Consider the following 21117-nt stretch of genomic DNA (forward strand, 5'->3'; position numbering starts at 1 on the left):
GCAAATGGTACGTTAGTCTTTATTACAAAAGGATTGGAGTATAAGAGTAAAGTCTCACCGCAATTATACAGGGCCTTGGTGAGACCACACCTGGAGTATTGTGGACAGTCTTGGTCTCCTTACCTAAGGAAGGATATACTTGCCTTAGAGGGAGTGCAACGAAGGTTCACCAGACTGATTCCTAGGATGGGGGATTGTCCTATGAGGAGAGATTGAGGAGACTGGGCCTATATTCCCATGAATTTTGAAGAATGAGAGGTGATCTCATTGAAACATCTACAATTCTTACAGGGCTTGACAGGGTAGATGCTGGGAGACTGTTTCCCCTGGCTGGTGAGTTTAGAACCAGGGGTCACAGTCTCAGAATAAGGGGTCGGCCATTTAGGACTGAGATGAGGAGAAATGTCTTCACTCAGAGGGTGGTGAATCTTTGGAACTCTCTGCCCCAGAGGGCTGTGGAGGCTCAGTCATTGAGTATAATCAAGGCTGAGATCGATAGATTTTTGGACTCATGGGGAATCAAGGGATATGGGGATCGGGCGGGAAGGTGGAGATGAGGTAGAAGATCAGCCATGATCTTATTGAATGGTGGAGCAGGCTCGAAGGGCCGAATGGCCTGCTCCTGCTCCTATTTCTTATGTTCTTAAGAAAGCTGTTTGTTATAGCCTGCTGCGCCACGACAAATACACAGAGGATTTCAGTTACGTGGAGAGACTGGAGAAGCTGGGATTGTTCTCCTTGGAGCAGAGAAGGTGCAGCGGAGATTTAATAGAGGTGTTCAAAACAGGAAGGGTTTTGATAGAGTAAATAGGAGCATGGGAACAGGAGGAGGCCATTCAGCCCCTCCAGCCTGTTCCACCATTCAATGAGATCATGGCCGATCTGTGTCTTAACTCCACCCACCTGCCTTGGCTCCATATCCCTTTGCTCCCTTGTCTAGCAAAAATCTATCGCTCTGGGATTTAAAATGATTAATTGAGCTGGCATCGACTGCTTTCTGTGGGAGAGGGTTCCACACTTCTACCACCCTTTGTGTGAAGAAGTGTTTCCCAACTTCTCTCCTGAATGGCCTGGCTCTGATTTTAAGGTGATGTCCCCTTGTCCTCGACTGCCCCACCGGCGGAAAAAGTTTCTCTCTATCTACTCTACCAATTTCTTTCAAAATCCGAAAATCCTCAATCACTCCTTAACCTTCTAGATTCCAGGGAACACAAGCCTAGTTTATGTAATCTCTCCTCATAATCTAACCCTTGGAGCCCGGGTAACATTCTGGTGAATCTGCACTGCACTCCTTCCAAGGTCAGTATATCCTTTCTGAGGTGCGGTGCCCAGAACTGTAGACAGTGCTCCAGGGAGTTCCTGGGAGTTAATGTGCGTAGGTCCCTGAAGGTGGCTGGACATATTGAGAGAGTGGTTAACAAAGCATATGGGATCTTGGGCTTCATAAATAGAGGTATTGAGTACAAAAGTCGAGAAGTTATGCTGAACCTTTATAAAGCGCTGGTTAGGCCACAACTGGAGTATTGCGTCCAGTTCTGGTCACCACACTTTAGGAAGGATGTGAAGGCCCTTGAGAGGGTGCAGAGGAGATTTACCAGAATGGTTCTGGGGATGGGGGATCTTAGCTACAAGGACAGGTTGGAGAAGCTGGATTTGTTTTCATTAGAGCAAAGGAGGTTGCGGGGTGATTTGATAGAGGTGTACAAGATTATGTCGGGTTTGGCTAGGCTAGACGGGGAAAGGCTGTTCCCACTAGTTGACGGTACAAGGACTAGGGGACACAGATTTAAGGTTTTGGGCAAGAGATACAGGGGGGAAGTGAGGAAGAACTACTTTATGCAGCGAGTGGTGATGACCTGGAACTCGCTGCCGATGGAAGTGGTGGAAGCGGAGACACTCAATGTTTTCAAGGGGAGACTGGATAGGCAGCTGAGGGAAATAAACTTGCAGGGCTACGGGGATAGAGCGGGGGAGTGGGACTGACTGGATTGCTCTACAGAGAGCTGGCACAGGCACGATGGGCTGAATGGCCTCCTTCTGTGCTGTATGATTCTAGGAGCCACTCCTAGAGTGGAGTGGTGCCCGCAGGGATCGCTTGGCAGGAAATTGGGAGGAGGTGGTTCACACGCAGACAGCACCTGATTTCGAGACGCTGTCCTTTTAAAATTGGTCCTCCACAGGCAAGGAGGGACTCGGTCCCTTTAATTAAAATCACATTGAAAAGGAGAGTCCCTGTCCCTTTAAGAGCCCTCCGCCCACCACTCCCACCTTTTTCGTAAAGTCTTTGAAATTAATAATAAAAGTTCATGCAGAAAAAATGTGTGTGTGTGTGTCTGACTGTATTTTAGTGAGTATCTGTGTCTGTCTGACTGTATGTGTGTGTGTCTGTGTAGAATAGCATCATAGAATGATACAGCACAGGAGGCCATTCGGCCCATCGTGCGTGTGCCGGCTCTTTGAAAGAGCGATCCAATTAATCCCACTCCCCCTGCTCTTTCCCCAAAGCCCTGTAAATGTTTTCCCTTCAAGTATTTATCTCAATCTCTTTTGAATTATAATATCGAATCTGCTTCCACCGCCCTTTCAGGCAGCGCATTCCAGATCACAACAACTTGGTGTAAAAATCTGTTTCCTCATGTCACCTCTGGTTCTTTTGCCAATCGCCTTAAATCTGGTTTCTGTCCCTTCAGCCATTGGAAACGGTTTCTCCTTATTTACTCTCTCAAAATCCATCCTGATTTTGAACAACTCTATCAAATCTCCTCTTAATCTTCTTTGCTTAAGGAGAACAACCCCAGCTTCTCCCATCTCTCCACGTAACTCAAGTCCCTCATCCCTGGTCCCATTCTCGTAAATTTCTTCTGCACCCTCTCTAAGGCCTTGACATCCTTCCTAAAGTGTGGTGCCCAGCGGAAGCCTAGCCAGTGTTTTATAAAGGCTTAGCATAACCTGCTTGCTTTTGTACTCTATTCCTCTATTATTAAAGTCAAGGATCCTGCATGCTTTTTTAATAGCCTTCTCAACTTGTCCTGCCACCTTCTAAGATTTGTGTACATACACCCCGAGGCCTCTCTGTTCCTGCACCCTCTTTAAAACTGGACCATTTAGTTTATATTGCCTCTCCTCATTCTTCCTACCAAAATGAATCACTTCACACTTCTCTACATTAAATTTAATCTGCCACGTTTCTGCCCATTTCACCAGTCTCGCTACATCCTCCTGAAGTCTGTTACTATCCTCATTGTTTGCTACATTTCTGAGTTTCGTGTCGTCTGTAAATTTTGAAATTTTGCCCTGGATCCCCAAGTCCAGGTCATTGATATATATCAAAAAAAGCAGTGGTCCGAATCAATGTTCACGTTAAGTTGCGTGGCCACGCAGCGGTCTGGAGGTCCCGCGCAGCCGGCTCACCGCCCTATAAATGGAATAAACGCGCATGCGCGGAAATTTGAATGGGCCATGCAGCCCGTTAAAGGGGCCACGCACCTCAAAAAAAGAGAGGGAACATTGGTCCTAATACCGACCCCTGGGGAACATCACTGTTTACCTCCCTCCAGTCTGAAAAGCAACCGTTCACCACTACTCTCTGCTTTCTGTCAATTCAATTCAATTCAAATCGCTTTATTGGCATGACAAGGTACTTCTTATGTTGCCAAAGCATCAAAAAACATTCATGGTTGTACACAAAAATACAGATCTATCCATAGTGTATAAACAGATATATCCCTGAGTGTATAAATATACATTCATATATAATTTGTATATACTCTTTTCTTATATTTAGTGGTTGTCCCTCTGTTTATGGCAAGCTGTAACATAGTGTGCTGCTAAGGTTACACAATTTCTCTCTTCCCCTAGTAGGTATGGGAGTTTTTGGTCGTCATTCAAATTTCTGAATTCCGGGCATATTTTTGTGAATTTTGGGTAGAAATTCTCCCTTATGCCCTGATATTTTCTACAAGCTGTGAGGAAGTGCATCTCTGTCTCCACCACTCCCTGACTGCAGTGAGAGCATATCCTGTCCTCTCTTGGTAGCCGGGTCTGCCTGTGTCTACCTTTTTCGATCGCCAGGCTATGTTCACTAAGTCTGTACATTGTCAAGGTTTTTCTCAGTTTGCTATCCTTTACCATGGTCAGTTAATCAGCCATGTTGTATTGTCTGTTTAGGGCCAAGTAGCAATCGAGTTTGTTTTGGGTTTTTGTTGTTTCTGCCCAATATGACAGCTATTTTTCCTTTTGCTTAGCGACGATTCCCTTGGCAGAGAATTGGGAGGGGGCGAGTGCAAACAGCACCTGATTTCTCGCCAAGCACTCACGGGAGCAGGGGATTTGCTCTCATTTAAATGTCAGTCTCTTAAATATACATTATTATAAAAAGGGAGATGCTGTCCCTTTAAAATCGGTCATCCACGGGGACGCGGTCCCTTTAATGAAAATCTCATAGAAAAAGAGAGCGCCTGTCCCTTTAAGAGAACCCCCACCACGTCCATATTTCTCTTAATAAAGTGCTTGAAATTAATAATTAAAAACGCAGAAAATTAATATTAAAAAAATTAATTCAGGGAGAAAAAATATTTTTACTCACATTTGCTCCACAGCGTTTCTTGTTTCTGTTTCATCAATTTAAAAACAAACTGCTTTTTTTACGATCAGCCATGATCGCATTGAATGGCGGAGCAGGCTCGAAGGGCCGAATGGCCTACTCCTGCTCCTATCTTCAATGTTTAAAACAAGTATCTTCTGTAAAATAAAATTAGTTTGAGCTGTAAGAGGAACATAAAAAATAAACTTTCCCAGGATCACAGATTCTAACCAGGCCAAAATAACAACAGAGAATGCTGGAAAAACTCAGCAGGTCAGGTAACATCCGTGGAGAGAGATTTACAAAATGGCGGCGGGCCGATCCCAGGTCCCGCCTCCTCCTTCGCCGTGATTGGTTGGAGGACCAAAGCCCCTCGGTCGGTGCTCCAGGCTCCGCCTCCCCTCGCTCATTGGTGGAGAGCTCAGTGTCAGTCAGTGCACGCCGGCGACGTCGTGACGTTACAGGGTTGGCAGTTGGAGCAGGCGGGATATTAAATCAATTTAAATTAAATCTCCCGTCAGCCTCTTCTGTCCCAATCAGCCGCCGCAAGTCCCGCCCCTCGGGCTCCCCGATTGGTTGGAGGACCCGCCCCGCTCGCTCCCTATTGGTCGGAAGCTCCCGTCAATCAGGCCCTGGGCCAGGGTCCTATCTTCCCTGTACTTTCAGTGATGACTTTGAGAAACTGGTTTTACAGGAAATTAGAAGAGGAGGGGAGAGATTTGAAGACACTCGGTCCCTTTGTGACTCTAAAGTTGCAGCTGACCCCGCGCATGCGCCCCATGGCCCCGCCCTCTCCTGCTCCACAGGCGCCCGGCCCGCACCGCGCATGCTCAACACACCCCCCTGGGCCCCTGTCAATCATCCTCCCCCTCTAAACAGGCCCCGCCCCCTCCCACTACGCCGCATGCGCCGCCGGGCCCCGCTACCGCGCCTGCGCAGGGCCCCGGATTCTGGGGAAGGCCCGGGCAACCGCGAGAGTCCGGATCACCGGCGGAAAGTGAGTTTTATCAGGGTTTTTTTTAATATAGCGGAGAGAAGCGCGGGCGGGGAGATAAATAAAAAGAAATTGCAAACCGCACCGTCCCGGCACCGAGCGGAGCGAATTGAGCGGCCGCAGCCTCTTGTCTTCTGCAGGGAGCCGGACTGGGGCACGTCATCAACGCCACGGCGGTGACTGACGGGAGCTCCGACCAATAGGGAGAGAGCGGGCGGAGCTCGGAGGACTGAGGTGGCGGTGGGTCCTCCAACCAATCAGGGTGCCCGAGGGGCGGGACTTCCGCCGCCTGCTCCTCCCGCTGTTGAGACAAGTAGAATGCAGCAGAGGGCGCTCTTCTGAGTTTGGGGCTCAGGCCTGTTAGTGGAGCAGTGCAGAGGGAACTTTACTCTGCACTGGGCTTTACTCCCTCAGCACTGCACTAGAGGGGCAGCACGGAGTTTTAGACTCGAGTCTCTGGAGTGGGACATCAACCCACAACCTTCTGACTCAGAGGAGAGAGTGCTGCCGCCTGAGCCACGGCTGACACTCTGTATCTAACCCGTGCTGTACCTGCCCTGGGAGTGTTTGATGAGACAGTGTAGAGGGAGCTTTACTCTGTATCTAACCCGTGCTGTACCTGCCCTGGGAGTGTTTGATGGGACAGTGTAGAGGGAGCTTTACTTTGTATCAAACCTGTGCTGTACCTGCCCTGGGAGTGTTTGATGGGACAGTGTAGAGGGAGCTTTACTCTGTATCTAATCCATGCTGTACCTGCCCTGGGAGTGTTTGATGGGATAGTGTAGCGGGAGCTTTACTCTGTATCTAACCCGTGCTGTACCTGCCCTGGGAGTGTTTGATGGGACAGTGTAGAGGGAGCTTTACTCTGCATCTAACCCATGCTGTACCTGCCCTGGGAGTGTTTGATGGGACAGTGTAGAGCGAGCTTTACTCTGTATCTAACCCGTGCTGTACCTGCCCTGGGAGTGTTTGATGGGACAGTGTAGAGGGACCTTTACTTTGTATCAAACCTGTGCTGTACCTGCCCTGGGAGTGTTTGATGGGACAGTGTAGAGGGAGCTTTACTCTGCATCTAACCCATGCTGTACCTGCCCTGGGAGTGTTTGATGGGACAGTGTAGAGCGAGCTTTACTCTGTATCTAACCCGTGCTGTACCTGCCCTGGGAGTGTTTGATGGGACAGTGCAGAGCGAGCTTTACTCTGTATCTAACCCGTGCTGTACCTGCCCTGGGAGTGTTTGATGGGACAGTGTAGAGGGAGTTTTACTCTGTATCTAACCCGTGCTGTATAGGGGGCAATGGGGGGGGAGGAGCTAAAGACAATTAAAATCACTAAGGAGATGGTACTCAGTAAAATAATGGGACTTAAGGCGGATAAATCCCCCGGACCTGATGGCCTACATCCTAGGGTCTTGAGAGAAGTAACGGTAGGGATTGTGGATGCATTGGTGATTATTTTCCAGAACTCCCTGGACTCAGGAAAGGTCCCGGCAGATTGGAAAACTGCTAATGTAACACCCTTATTTAAGAAGGGAAGTAGACAAAAAGCTCGAAACTATAGAGCAGTTAGCCTAACATCTGTGGTTGGCAAAATGTTGGAGTCCATTATTAAGGAAACCGTAACAGAGCATTTGGATAAACATAATTTAATAGGACAGAGTCAGCATGGTTTTATGAAGGGGAAGTCATGTTTGACAAATTTGCTCGAATTCTTTGAGGATGTAACATACAGGGTGGATAAAGGGGAACCAGTGGATGTTGTGTATTTGGACTTCCAAAAGGCATTTGACAAGGTTCCACACAAAAGATTACTGATCAAGATAAGAAATCACGGGATTGGGGGTAATATACTGGCATGGGTGGAAGATTGCCTATCTAACAGAAAACAAAGAGTTGGGATAAATGGTTCATTCTCGGGCTGGCAATCAGTAACTAGTGGTGTTCCGCAGGGGTCAGTGCTGGGACCCCAACTCTTTACAATCTATATTAACGATTTGGAGGAGGGGACCGAGTGCAACATATCCAAGTTTGCCGACGATGCAAAGATGGGAGGGAAAGCAGTGAGTGAGGAGGACATAAAAAAGCTGCAAAAGGACATAGACAGGCTAAGTGAGTGGGCAGAAATTTGGCAGATGGAATATAATGTTGGAAAGTGTGAGGTTGTGCACTTTGGCAGAAAAAATCAAAGAGCAAGTTATTATCTAAATGGAGAGAAACTACAAAGTGCTACAGTACAAAGGGATCTGGGGGTCCTGGTACATGAAACACAAAGTTAGTATGCAGGTGCAGCAGGTGATCAGGAAGGCCAATGGAATCTTGGCTTTTATTGTGAGGGGGATGGAGTATAAAAACAGGGAAGTCTTGCTGCAGTTATACAGGGTATTGGTGAGGCCACACCTGGAATACTGCGTGCAGTTTTGGTTTCCATATTTAAGAAAAGATATACTTGCTCTCGAGGCAGTTCAGAGAAGGTTCACTCGGTTGATTCCGGAGATGAGGGGGTTGACGTATGAGGAAAGGTTGAGTAGGTTGGGCCTCTACTCATTGGAATTCAGAAGAATGAGAGGCGATCTTATCGAAACATATAAGATTGTGAGGGGGCTTGATCGGGTGGATGCGGTGAGGATGTTTCCACTGATGGGTGAGACTAGAACTAGGGGGCATAATCTTAGAATAAGGGGCTGCCCTTTCCAAACTGAGATGAGGAGAAACTTCTTCACTCAGAGGGTGGTAAATCTATGGAATTTGCTACCCCAGAGAGCTGTGGAAGCTGCAACATTAAATAAATTTAAAATCGAGATAGACAGTTTCCTAGCAGATAAGGGAATTAGGGGTTACGGGGAGAGGGCAGGGAAGTGGACGTGAGTCTAGATTCAGATCAGCCATGATCCTATTGAATGGCGGAGCAGGCCCGAGGGGCCGTATGGCCTACTCCTGCTTCTTATGTTCTTATGTTTTTATGTACCTGCCCTCAGGAGCAAATTTGGCTAGGGTAAATAAAATCAGAGAGTTAAATGCGTGGCTCAAAGACTGGTGTGGGAGAAATGGGTTTTGCTTCTTGGGACACTGGCACCAGTACTGGGACAGGAGAGAGCTGTTCCGTTGGGACAGACTTCACTTGGCCAGTGCTGGGACTAGATTCCTGGCGAATCGAATAACTAGGGCTGTAGAGAGGGCTTTAAACTAATTAGTGGGGGGGAGGTTTCAAGAGAGCGAATAATAAAAATGTCAGCGCAGAAGGCAATAGAGCAAGGTAGCAGTGGGGGAATTAAAAACCAGGGCGTATCAGGAAGGGACAGAATATATAAAGATAAAGGTAAAGTAGTAAAGGGGGTAAAAGCAGGAATAAATTGTCACAAAACATATTTAAAGTTCTTTATCTGAATGCACGCAGCATTCGTAACAAAATAGATGAGTTGACGGTACAAATAACTACACATGGGTATGATCGGTGGCCATTGCGGAGCCATGGCTGCAGGGTGACCATGATTGGGAACTAAACATCCAGGGGTATTTGACTATTAGGAAGGACAGACAGGAAGGAAAAGGAGGTGGGGTGGCTGTGTTAATAAAGGATGGAATCACTGCAATAGTGAGAAATGATATTGGGTCAAAGGATCAGGATAGTGAAACGGTTTGGGTGGAAATAAGGAATAATAAGGGGAAAAAGTCACAAGTGGGCGTAGTCTATAGGCCTCCTAACAGTTGCAACTCTATTGGTCGGAGTATAAATGAGGAAATCGTTGGGGCTTGTAATAAGGGAACAACTATAATCATGGGAGATTTTAACTTTCATATTGACTGGACAAATCAAATTGAGCAGGGCAGCCTTGAGGAAGAGTTCATAGAGTGCATTAGGGATGGGTTCCTTGAGCAGTATGTAACTGAACCAACCAGGGGGCAGGCAATCTTAGATCTGGTCCTGTGTAATGAGACAGGATTAATAAAAAATGTCCTAGTAAAGGATTGTAAGAAGTCACACAACACCAGGTTTTAGTCCAACAGTTTTATTTGAAATCACAAGCTTTCGGAGCGCTGCTCCTTCGTCAGGTGAAGTGGAGAGATACATAAAGACACAGCTTATATAGTCAGAGAATAATGCCAGATGATTACAGGTAAACTTTCTAACTGCCAGTTATTTCTGGTGGGCTGGGGCCCAATTGTGACGTCATCAGAGGAAGAGGCCCAATCAGGTGGATAGAGGCCGGCCCGGCCTGTGACTGACGGGAGCTCTGACCAATAGGACGAGGGCTGAGGTGGGAGGACTGAACTGGGGGGCCTGGTCCTCCAACCAATGGCGGCGAGGGGCGGGGCCTCCTCTCCAGCTCAGGTGCGCTGGGGCCGATTGTGACGCGCTGTCCCCAGGTGAGAGCAGCTCAGTCAGCACAGAGCTGGGGCTGGAATCTGGGAGAGGGGCCGCAGGCAGCGGGCCTGGCAAAGGGGCACAAGCTTCACAATACAAGCTTCTTTCAAATGCAAAATTGTTTCCTACACACAGCCTTGGTCACTCTGCAAAAAAAAAACTGTTTAACAATTCATCATAACTCCCCTGCTTTAGGAGAGGCGTAGAGTGCAAAAGCAAGGAAGTTATGATGAAACTGTGTAAAAGACTGGAGTCGGCTGTGGCTCAGTGGATAGCAGAGTCAGAAGGTTGTGGGTTCAAATCCCGCTCCAGGGACTTGCGCACATAAAGCAAGGCTGACACTCCAGTGCGGTGCTGAGGGAGCGCCGCACTGTCAGAGGGGCGGTGCTGAGGGAGCGCCGCTGAGGGAGCGCCGCACTGTCGGGGGGGCGGTGCTGAGGGAGCGCCGCACTGTCGGGGGGGCGGTGCTGAGGGAGCGCCGCACTGTCGGGGGGGCGGTGCTGAGGGAGCGCCGCACTGTCGGAGGGGCAGTACTGATGGAGCGCCGCACTGTCGGAGGGGCGGTGCTGAGGGAGCGCCGCACTGTCGGAGGGGCGGTGCTGAGGGAGCGCCACACTGTTGGAGGGGCAGTACTGAGGGAGCGCCGCACTGTCGGAGGGGCAGTACTGAGGGAGCACCGCACTGTCAGAGGGGCAGTACTGAGGGAGCGCCGCACTGTCGGAAGGGCAGTACTGAGGGAGCGCTGCAGTGTCAGAGGTGCCGTCCTACGGATGAGACGTTAAACCGAGGCCCCCGTCTGCCCCCTCAGGTGGATGTAAAAGATCCCGTGGTGCTATTTCGAAGAAGTTATCCCCAGTGTTTTGAGCCCCATATTTATCCCTCAATCATCATGATGAAAAAACAGATTATCTGGTCATTATCACATTGTTGTTTGTGGGAGCTTGCTGTGCGCAGATTGGCTGCTGCGTTTCCCACATTACAACAGTGACTACACTTCAAAAGTACTTCATTGGCTGTAAAGCGCTTTGGGACGTCCGGTGGTCGTGAAAGGCAGTTAAGAAGGCAAATGGTATGCTGGCCTTCATTACGAGAGGATTTGAGTACAGGCGTAAAGAAGTCTTACTCCAATTATATCTTCTTCTTTCTTCTTAGGAAGTCCCTCGGAACCGAGGATGACTTGCTTCCACATTTTAAATGAGTTCTAAGGTGTAAGGGTAAACCGGGAGAGCTTCTTCTCCCCGAGACGGACCCTCTGATATAAAGGGTCGACTGGATCCATGTTTATCTGTAATTTAAACAGATGTCTGGTTGTGTTCCGAGCTCTTTCGCCTAGAGGAGAGGGTAGAATGGGGGTCTTTAGTGTTAAATGGTTTCACCTGGGTCCATTGCTTCCATCGCATACCCATCGGTTCCTGTAGACAAACACACGTATCACTTGTCATTAATATAGTACATGGCCCCATCCAACGGGCCCCATTCCCTTTCTTCCGATAACTTGCGTCATTACTTGTTGACCTATTCTGGACAACTCGTCTGGTTTAAGTCCAGCACTCTGCCTTTCTAGATCTTTAATCTGTTGTTGGTTCCTTACTTTTTTATTTAGTGCTTGTACCTCCTGATTTTGTTGTACTAAGTATCGCCTTAATCTATCTTGCACTGGTCCTGGTTCTCCCACCCCTCCAGCCAAATCCTCTGGTAGTCTCATAGCTCGTCCTGTAATTAATTCATAGGGGGTCAGTCCGGTCGTTCGTCCTGGGGTGGCTCGCAGCCTCATTAGTATGCTGGGTAATAATTCCAACCAGACCTTCCCTGTTTCTTGGGTGGCTTTTGTCAGCGCGTTTTTCAGTGTCCTATTCATTCTTTCTACCATCCCCGAGCTCTGGGGGTGATATGGTATGTGATATTTTTGTGTCACATGTAGCAGCTTACAGATTTCTTTCATTATTTTGCTGGTGAAATGAGTGCCGTTGTCTGAGTCAATTTGCAGAGGCACTCCCCAACGGGGTATAACCTCGGTAGCCAATATTAGTGCAGCTGTTTTTGCAGAGCAGTCTCGGGTTGCAAAGGCTTCCACCCACCTGGTAAATTGGTCAATTATTACCAGGCAATATTTCTTCCCCCGGTCCTGCGCTAAGGGGCCGGTAAAGTCAATTTGTAAGTTTTCCCAGGGTCCTTGGGGCCTGGGTTGGTTTGCTACTCTAACTCGACATCTCTGTCCTACATTATTCTTGCACATATTATACAGCGGTGGCAATATTTCGCTACTTCCCGACCTATCTTTGGCCACCACCAGTGCTGTGTCAGTAGGTGCAACATGTTACTTCTGCCAGTATGTGTTACACCATGGTATAGCGCCATCAGTTGTTGTCTACAACATTCCGGTGCCACCACCTGGTTACGTGGGCCCCATTTCCAAATTCCATCTTGTAATTGCGCGCCAGCTTGTCTCCATTTCTCCTTTTGCTCTTTACTAGTATTTTCCTGTAGCTCCGTTATATTCACTTCCTGTACTCCACTGACTACCATGACCATATTTATTTCGTTTTTGAACGCGTCCTCTGGTTGCATTTCTTCCGCAGCTAGTTTAGCGCCTAGATCTGCATACCTACTCCCCATAGGGGCCTGGTCCTGGGATTCATAGAAACATAGAAGATAGGAGCAGGAGTAGGGCATTTCTTGGGTCTCTGTGGTGTAGTTGTGACAGTTGGTAAATAAGCGCCCTAGAGTATATCTTTAACTGGTGGTATTGAATTAATTTAAATTAATTAAAGGGGTAAGTCATGCCAGGAGAGCCTAGCCCCGTGTTATGCTCCTCTTGCTCTATGTGGGAATTCAGGGATGCTGCCAGTGTCCCTGACGACCACGTGTGCCAGAAATGCATCCAGCTGCAGCTACTAACGGGCCATATTGAGGCACTGGAGCTGCAGATGGATGGGTTGTGGAGCATTCACGATGCTGAGAGGGTCGTGGATTACACATTTGATGAGTTGGTCACGCCGCAGGGTAGGGCTGCACAGGCAGAAGGGAAATGGGTGACCACCAGGCAGAGCAATAGAAGCAGGCAGGTAGTGCAGGGGACCCCTGTGGCCATCCCCCTTTCAAACAGGTATACCAATTTGGATACTGTTGAGGGGGATGACTCACCAGGGGAAGGCAGCAGCAGCCAACTTCCTGGCACCAGGGGTGCTTCTGCTGCTCAGGAAGAGAGGAAAAAGAGTGGGAGAGCAATAGTGGTAGGGGATTCTATCATAAGGGGAACAGATAGGTGTTTCTGTGGCCGTAGACGTGACTCCAGGATGGTTTGTTGCCTCCCTGGTGCCAGGGTCAAGGATGTCACTGAACGGCTGCAGGGCATTCTGAAGGGGGAGGGTGAACAGGCAGAGGTCGTGGTTCACATTGGGACCAACGACATGGGTAGGAAGAGGGATGAGGTCCTGCAACAAGAATTTAGGGAGCTAGGTAGCAGATTAAAGAGTAGGACCTCAAAGGTTGTAATCTCTGGATTACTCCCAGTGCCACGTGCTAGTGAGTATAGGAATAGGAGGATAGAGCAGATGAATGCATGGCTAAAGAGTTGGTGCAGGAGGGAGGGCTTTAGTTTCCTGGATCACTGGGCCTGCTTCTGGGGAAGGTGGGACTTGTACAAGTCGGAGGGGTTGCACCTGAACCAGAGCGGGACAAATATCCTTGCGGGGAGGTTTGCTAGCACTGTTGGGGGGTGGGGTTTAAACTAAAATGGCAGGGGTTGGGAACCTGAGCAGGGAGACAGAGGAAAGGAAAACAGGGATAAAAGCAAAAGATAGGAAGGAGAAAAACAAAAGTGGCAGTCAGGGAAATCAACGCTTTAAATCAAACGTGGCCACAGTAAATAATAATTCTAATAGGTCTAAGAGCATTAAAAAAACAAGCCTGAAGGCTTTGTGTCTTAATGCGAGGAGCATTTGTAATAAGGTGGATGAATTGGCTGCGCAAATAGAGGTAAACGAATATGATTTGGTTGCGATTACGGAAACGTGGCTCAAGGATGGCCAAGACTGGGAACTCAACATCCAGGGGTATTCGATATTCAGGAAAGATAGGCAAAAAGGAAAGGGAGGTGGGGTAGCATTACTGGTTAATGAAGGGATTAATACAATTGTAATGAAGGATATTAGCTCTGATGATGTGGAATCTGTATGGGTAGAATTGAGAAATACTAAGGGGAAAAAAGCATTAGTGGGAGTGGTTTATAGACCTCCCAACAGTAAGGCGAAGGTTGGGGATGGCATTAAAAGGGAAATTAAAGAAGCGTGCAATAAGGGCACAGCAGTCATCATGGGTGACTTTAATCTACATATAGATTGAGCTAACCAAATTAGTAACAATACTGTGGAGGAGGAATTCCTGGAGTGTTTACGGGATGGTTTCCTGGACCAATATGTCGAGGAACCAACCAGAGATCAGGTCATCTTAGACTGGGTATTATGTAACGAGAAAGGATTAATTAGCAATTTTGTTGTACGAGGCCCCTTGGGTTGGAGCGATCATAATATGATCAAATTCTTCATTAAGATGGAGAATGAAGCAGTTGACTCAGAGACATGGGTCCTTAATTTAAATAAAGGAAACTACGATGGTCTGAGGAGCGAGTTGGGTACGATTGATTGGGGAATGGCACTCAAAGGGTTGACGGTAGATAGGCAATGGCAAACATTCAAAGACCGAATGGATGAGCTACAGAATTTGTTCATCCCAGTTTGGCTTAAAAATAAAACAATAAAGGTGACTCAACCGTGGCTAACAAGGGAAATTAGGGATAGCATAAGATCCAAGGAGAGGACATATAAATTGGCTAGAAAAAGCAATAATCCTGAGGATTGGGAGCAGTTTAGGAGTCAACAAAGAAGGACAAAGGGATTAATTAAGAAAGGGAAAATAGAATGAGAGTAAGCTTTCAGGGAACATAAAAATTGACTGTAAAAGCTTTTATAGATATGTGAAGAGAAAAAGATCGGTGAAGTCAAGCGTAGGTCCCTTACAGTCAGAATCAGGGGAATTTATAATGGGAAACAAGGAAATGGCCTACTCCTGCTCCTATCTTCTATGTTTCTATGAACCTGCTCCGCCATTCAATGAGATCATGGCTGATCATTCAAATTCAGTACCCTGTCCCTGCCTTCTCCCCATATCCCTTGATCCCTTTAGCCTTAAGAAATGCATCCAACTCCTTCTTGAATATATTTAATGAATTGGCCGCCACTGCCCTATGTGGCAGAGAATTCCACAGGTTCACCACTCTCTGGGTGAACATACCATTTGCCTTCTTAACCGCCTGCTGCACCTGCATGCTTACCTTCAGCGACTGGTCCACAAGTACACCCAGGTCTCGTTGCACTTCCCCTTCTCCCAATCTATTGCCATTCAGATAATAATCTGCCTTCCTGTTTTTGACACCAAAGTGGATAACCTCGCATTTATCCACATTATACTGCATCTGCCATGCATCTGCACAATCACCCAACCTGTCCAAATCATACTGGAGTTTCTCGGCATCCTCCTCACAGCACACATGCCCACCCAGCTTTGTGTCATCTGCAAACTTGGAGATATTACATCTAGTTCCCTCGTCTAGATCATTAATATTTATTGTGAATAGCTGGGGTCCTAGGACCGATCCCTGCAGTACCCCACTAGTCACTGCCTGCCACTCGAAAAAAGAGCCGTTTATTCCAACTCTGTTTTCTATCTGCCAACCAGTTCTCTATCCAAGTCAATACCTTGCCCCCAATCCCATGTGCCTTAACTTTATGCGCTAATCTCTTATGTGGGACCTTATCGAAAGCCTTTTGAAAGTCCAGATACACCACATCCACTGGTTCTCCCTTATCTATTTTACCAGTTACATCCTCAAAAAATTCTAGTAGCTTAGTCAAGCACGATTTACCTTTTGTAAATCCATGTTGACCCTATGCCAATTTGCTCGTGGCTCACGTAGTAATCCAGAGATTACTTTGTGGTTCTGCTTTTTAATTTAGCCCCTAGCTGCTCGTACTCCCTCAGTAGAACCTCTTTCTTAGTCCTACCTATGTCCTTGGTATCTGTGTGGACCACGACAACTGGATCCTTCCCCTCCCACTCCAAGTTCCTCTCCAGCCCAGGGGAGATGTCCTTAACCCTGGCACCGGGCAGGCAACATAGCCTTCGGGACTCACGCTCTCGGCTACAGAGAACAGTATCTATCCCCCTAACTATACTGTCTCCTACCACTACTACATTCATTTTTACTCCCCCAACTTGAATGGCCCCCTGTCCCACAGTGCTGTGGTCAGTTTGCTCATCCTCCCTGCAGTCCCTGCTCTCGTCCACACAGGCTGCAAGAACCTCGTACCTGTTGGACAAGTGCAAGGGCTGAGGCTCCTCCAATGCTACCTTCTGGATCCCCATACCTGCCTCACTTGTAGTCACAGCCTCCTGTCCCTGACCACGGACTAAATCTGAAGGATTTAACCTAAGGGGTGTGACTGCCCCCTGGAACAAAGTGTCCAGGTAACTTTCTCCCTCCCTGATGTATCGCAGTGTCCGAAGCTCGGACTCCAGCTCATCAACTCTGAGCCGAAGTTCCTCGAGCTGCAGACACTTCTGGTCACCACACTTTAGGAAGGATGTGAAGGCCCTTGAGAGGGTGCAGAGGAGATTTACCAGAATGGTTCCGGGGATGGGGGATCTTAGCTCCAAGGACAGGTTGGAGAAGCTGGATTTGTTTTCATTAGAGCAAAGGAGGTTGAGGGGTGATTTGACAGGTGTACAGGATTATGACCGGTTTGGATAGGCTAGACGGGGAAAGGCTGTTCCCACTAGTTGATGCTACAAGGACTAGGGGACACAGATTTAAGGTTTTGGGCAAGAGATACAGGGGGGATGTGAGGAAAATCTTTTTTACGCAGCGAGTGGTGATGACCTGGAACTCACTGCCGACGGAAGTGGTGGAAGCCGAGACACTCAATGTTTTCAAGGGGAGACTGGATAGGCACTTGAGGGAAATAAACTTGCAGGACTACGGGGATAGAGCAGGGAATGGGACTGACTGGATTGCTCTACAGAGAGCCGGCACGGACTCGATGGGCCGAATGGCCTCCTTCTGTGCCTCTATGACTCTATGTGGTTGCTGTGGATCACACTGGGGTCCACCAGCTCCCACATGCTACAGCTGCAACACATCACCTGCCCGGCCATCTCTATTGTATTTTATTTAACTTATTAGCTTTCCAAGTTTTGAAATACCCAATTGTCTATCAATAGTTTTTAATCTAGTTAATAACCTTGTTTAATTTATTAAATTTAGTTATATGCTTTAAGTCTTTACTGTAACTTAGCCCACAGTCCTAATTAAACCCTTGTTGTTTATTTTTTTTACGTATCAAGCAGCAACTCTTACCCCCACCTCATCGAATTCGCTCACTCACCCAATTCCCGAGTTAAGCACTCTGTAGAAGCAGTACTCCGTAGAACTGGACTCCGTGCTACTTACCTCCCAAACATTTCTCCTTCCACACTCAAAAGGCCGATGAATTTCAGGTCCTGATGAGTGGAGTGACTCTCTGAGCTCTTGAGGTGAAGTTTGGTTTGAGTTTCCCCGTCTGTCAATCCTGCCCTTCTCACAGCCTGTGAAAGGAGTTTCCAAAAGCCATCACTGAGAGTCCAGGACAGAAATTGACAACATTATCTCCTCCTGCACCCTGGCCCAAGGGGGCCGCGCATGCGCCCCGCTGCACACTCGGCCTCTCAAGATGGCGGCCGTTGAGCCGGGCCTGTCACGGGGAGAAAGCCCCGCAGCCGCCGTCCCGCTCGGGGCAAACGCGGGACCCGTAGGTTCTTATTCGGGGGCTTGAGGCCTACACCGGGTGTTTATAAAGCCTCCCCGCCGGTTATTGCTCCCCTGCGCCCCTCCACCTCCCCGCTCCGGAATCTTCTCTCCGCCTTCCGCCGCCATCACCCGACTGGCGGCACTGACTGCGCACGTGCGGGACCCGCCCTGCCCCCACGCCGCGCCTGCGCACCAGGCCCCTGCAGCATTGATAGGGCCTATTCTACCTCGCGGTGCGTTCTGGGTAGCAACCACCACCATTGTCTCTGCTGCCTGAGGAGTGCAGAGATACATTTAGAACAAGCAATAGGAGGAGGAGAAAATCAATGAAAGTTGATTCTTGTGATTTCAGATACCAGGATGAGCCGCGCGGCGTCCATTGGTGCAATGCTCGGATACACTCAGCGCATTGGCAACTAGCACAATTTTAGAAAGGGTTAGAAGATGAGATTAAGTTGTTATTGTTTATTATTCTATTTAGAAAATTAAGTGGATGATCAGCATGGGTTAGATACAGATTAAGACTCCCTCCGCACTGTCCCATTAAACACTCCCAGGACAGGTACAGCAGGGATGAGATACAGATACAGAATACAGAATACAGCTCCCTCTACATTCATGGGATGTGGGCGTCACTGGCAAGACCAGCATTTATTGCCCATCCCTAATTACCCTTGAGCAGGTGGTGGTGAGCCGCCTTCTTGAACTGCTACAGTCCTTGTGGTGAAGGTCTCCCACAGTGCTGTTAGGGAGGAAGTTCCAGGATTTTGACCCAGTGACGATGAAGGATCGGCGATATATTTCCAAGTCAGGATGGTGTGTGACTTGGAGGGGAAGTTACAGGTGGTGGTGTTCCCATGCACCTGCTGCCCTTGTCCTTCTAAGTGGTAGAGGTCGCGGGTTTGGGAGGTGCTGCCAAAGAAGTATTGGCGAGTTGCTGCAGTGCATCTTGTAGATGGAACACACTGCAGCCACAGTGCGCCGGTGGTGCAGCGAGTGAATATTTAAGGTGGTGGCTGGGGCCCCGCCCTCTCCTGCTCCACAGGCGCCCGGCCCACACTGCGCATGCTCAGCACACACCCTGGGCCCGTCAATCATCCTCCCCCGCGCCGGCGCGCTGGGTCCCTGAGCTCCAGGCTGCCGCGCGGGGCTTTCTATGTAAAGTCGGTGTTGGTGAAGAGCCACAATCGGTGAGGGAAAGTGAGTTTTCCCCCAAATCCAATTGAGATCAGACCAGGGGGGAGAATAAAGGGGAATCCAAACCTGAGAGTCCGCAGATCCACGCCCCGAGCAGAGCTTCTTGAGTTTGGCGGAGCGCGCTCCAGTGACACGTGGCCCAGGGCCTGATTGATGGGAGCTTCTGACCAATAGGGAGCGAGTGGGGCAGGGCTGGAGGAGCAAGCCGGCAGCGGGTCCTCCAACCAATCGGGGAGCCTGAGGGGCGGGACTTGCGCCGGCTGATTGTCTGATCCACAGGGCAGCGAGTTTCTCCAGTCCCTTGTTCAGGGCCCGGGGCCAGGGGAGGCTGTGGGCCTTTATTCCCCTCATTGGACACAAGGCTCTTTGGCTCACAACACATGGGCTCAGATTGCAATACAGACTTTTTAAATTCATGAATCAAAGGGACAGGGTCGCTCATTCTGTTGTGCGACAGTTCCTGGGACAGACTGTATCTCCCCCTCTCCTCCACACAGGGATTTGTGCTGGTTAAAGGGACAGCGATTCTCCTTGTTCTGCCAATTTGTAATTAACTTTATCCCATATTAGAGACTCCAGGAGTTTACCAATAACTCCTCGAGTCTTGGTTATAATCTTCCAGAATTCCTTAGATTCTTGAACGTTCCCCGGGGATCAGAAGGTGGCAAATGGAACCCCGCCGTTCAAGAAAGGAGGGCGAGAGAAAACAAGGACCCCTGGGCCAGTTAGCCTGACATCAGTAGTACGTGCAAAAAAGATTCACAAGGATGACACCAGAACTGGGAGGATATACCGATCAGGAAAGGCTGAACAGGTTGGGGGCTCATTTCTCTGGAAAAGAGAAGGCTGAGGGGTGACCAGATAAAGGTCATCAAGATTATGAAAGGGTTTGATAGGGTAGATGTGCAGAAAATGTTTCTACTTGTCGGGGGGGGGACCAGAACTCGCTGTCATAGATATAATATATAAGAGAGAGAAATAGCACCAGAGTAAAGAAAAGTTCAGAAATAGGAGGAATCAGACGGGGCAATAGCAAGGCAGACTAAGATGTGTTTGGAGGGCATGTGTGTAAATGTACATAGCCTGGTAAATAAGGTTGGTGAGCTGCAGGCACAAGGTGCCACAGGGGACTCTGATATAGGGGCAATAACAGAGACCAGACTCAAAGAAGGGGAGGATTGGGATCTTAATATTCCTCGCTACTAGGTATTCAGGAAAGATAGGGAAGGAAAAAGAGAAGGGGTGGCAGTATTGATCAAATAAACTATTACAGCATTGGAGAGGGCTGATGTAGTCGAGGGAGCAAAGATTGGTTTGAATTCAGGAACAAAAGAGGAGCTATTACACTACTGGGTGTTTACTGTAGGCCACCAAATAGTGGGGAGGAGATAGAGGAGCTATTACACTGCTGGGTGTTTACTACAGGCCACAAAATAGTGGGAAGGAGATAGAGGAGCAGATTTGCAGGCAAATTACAGAAAGATGCAAGAACATAGAAACATAGAAGATAGGAGCAGGAGTAGGCCATTCGGCCCCTTGAGCCTGCTCCGCCATTCAATGCGATCATGGCTGATCATCCAATTTCAGTACCCGGCCCCTGCTTTCTCCCCATGCCCCTTGATCCCTTTAGCCTTAAGAAATATATCCAACTCCTTCTTGAATATATTTAATGAATTGGCCTCCACTGCCTTCTGTGGTAGAGAATTCCACAGTTTCACCACTCTCTGGGTGAAGAAATTCCTCCTCATTTCAGTCCTAAATGGCCTACCCCTTATTCTTAGACTGTGACCCCTGTTTCTGGACTCCCCGACCATCGGGAACATCCTTCCTGCATCTTGTCTGTCCAGTCCTGTCAGAATTTTATAAGTTTCAATAAGATCCCCTCTCATTCTTCCAAACTCCAGCGAGTACAAGCCCAATCGTCCCAATCTCTCCTCATACGTCATTCCTGCCATCCCAGGTGTCAGCCTGGTGAATCTTTGCTGAATTCATTCCATGCCTTGACTAATCTACTGGAATTTTTTGAGGATGTAACTGGTAAAATAGATTAGGGAGAACCAGTGGCTGTGGTGTATTTGGACTTTCAGAAGGCTTTTGATAATGTCCCGCATAAGAGATTAGCGTGCAAAATTAAGGCAC

The sequence above is a fragment of the Somniosus microcephalus genome, unplaced genomic scaffold (assembly GCF_052327205.1).
Source record: "Somniosus microcephalus isolate GS21.2 unplaced genomic scaffold, FLI_Smic_1.0 scaffold7, whole genome shotgun sequence".
NCBI lineage: Eukaryota > Metazoa > Chordata > Chondrichthyes > Squaliformes > Somniosidae > Somniosus > Somniosus microcephalus.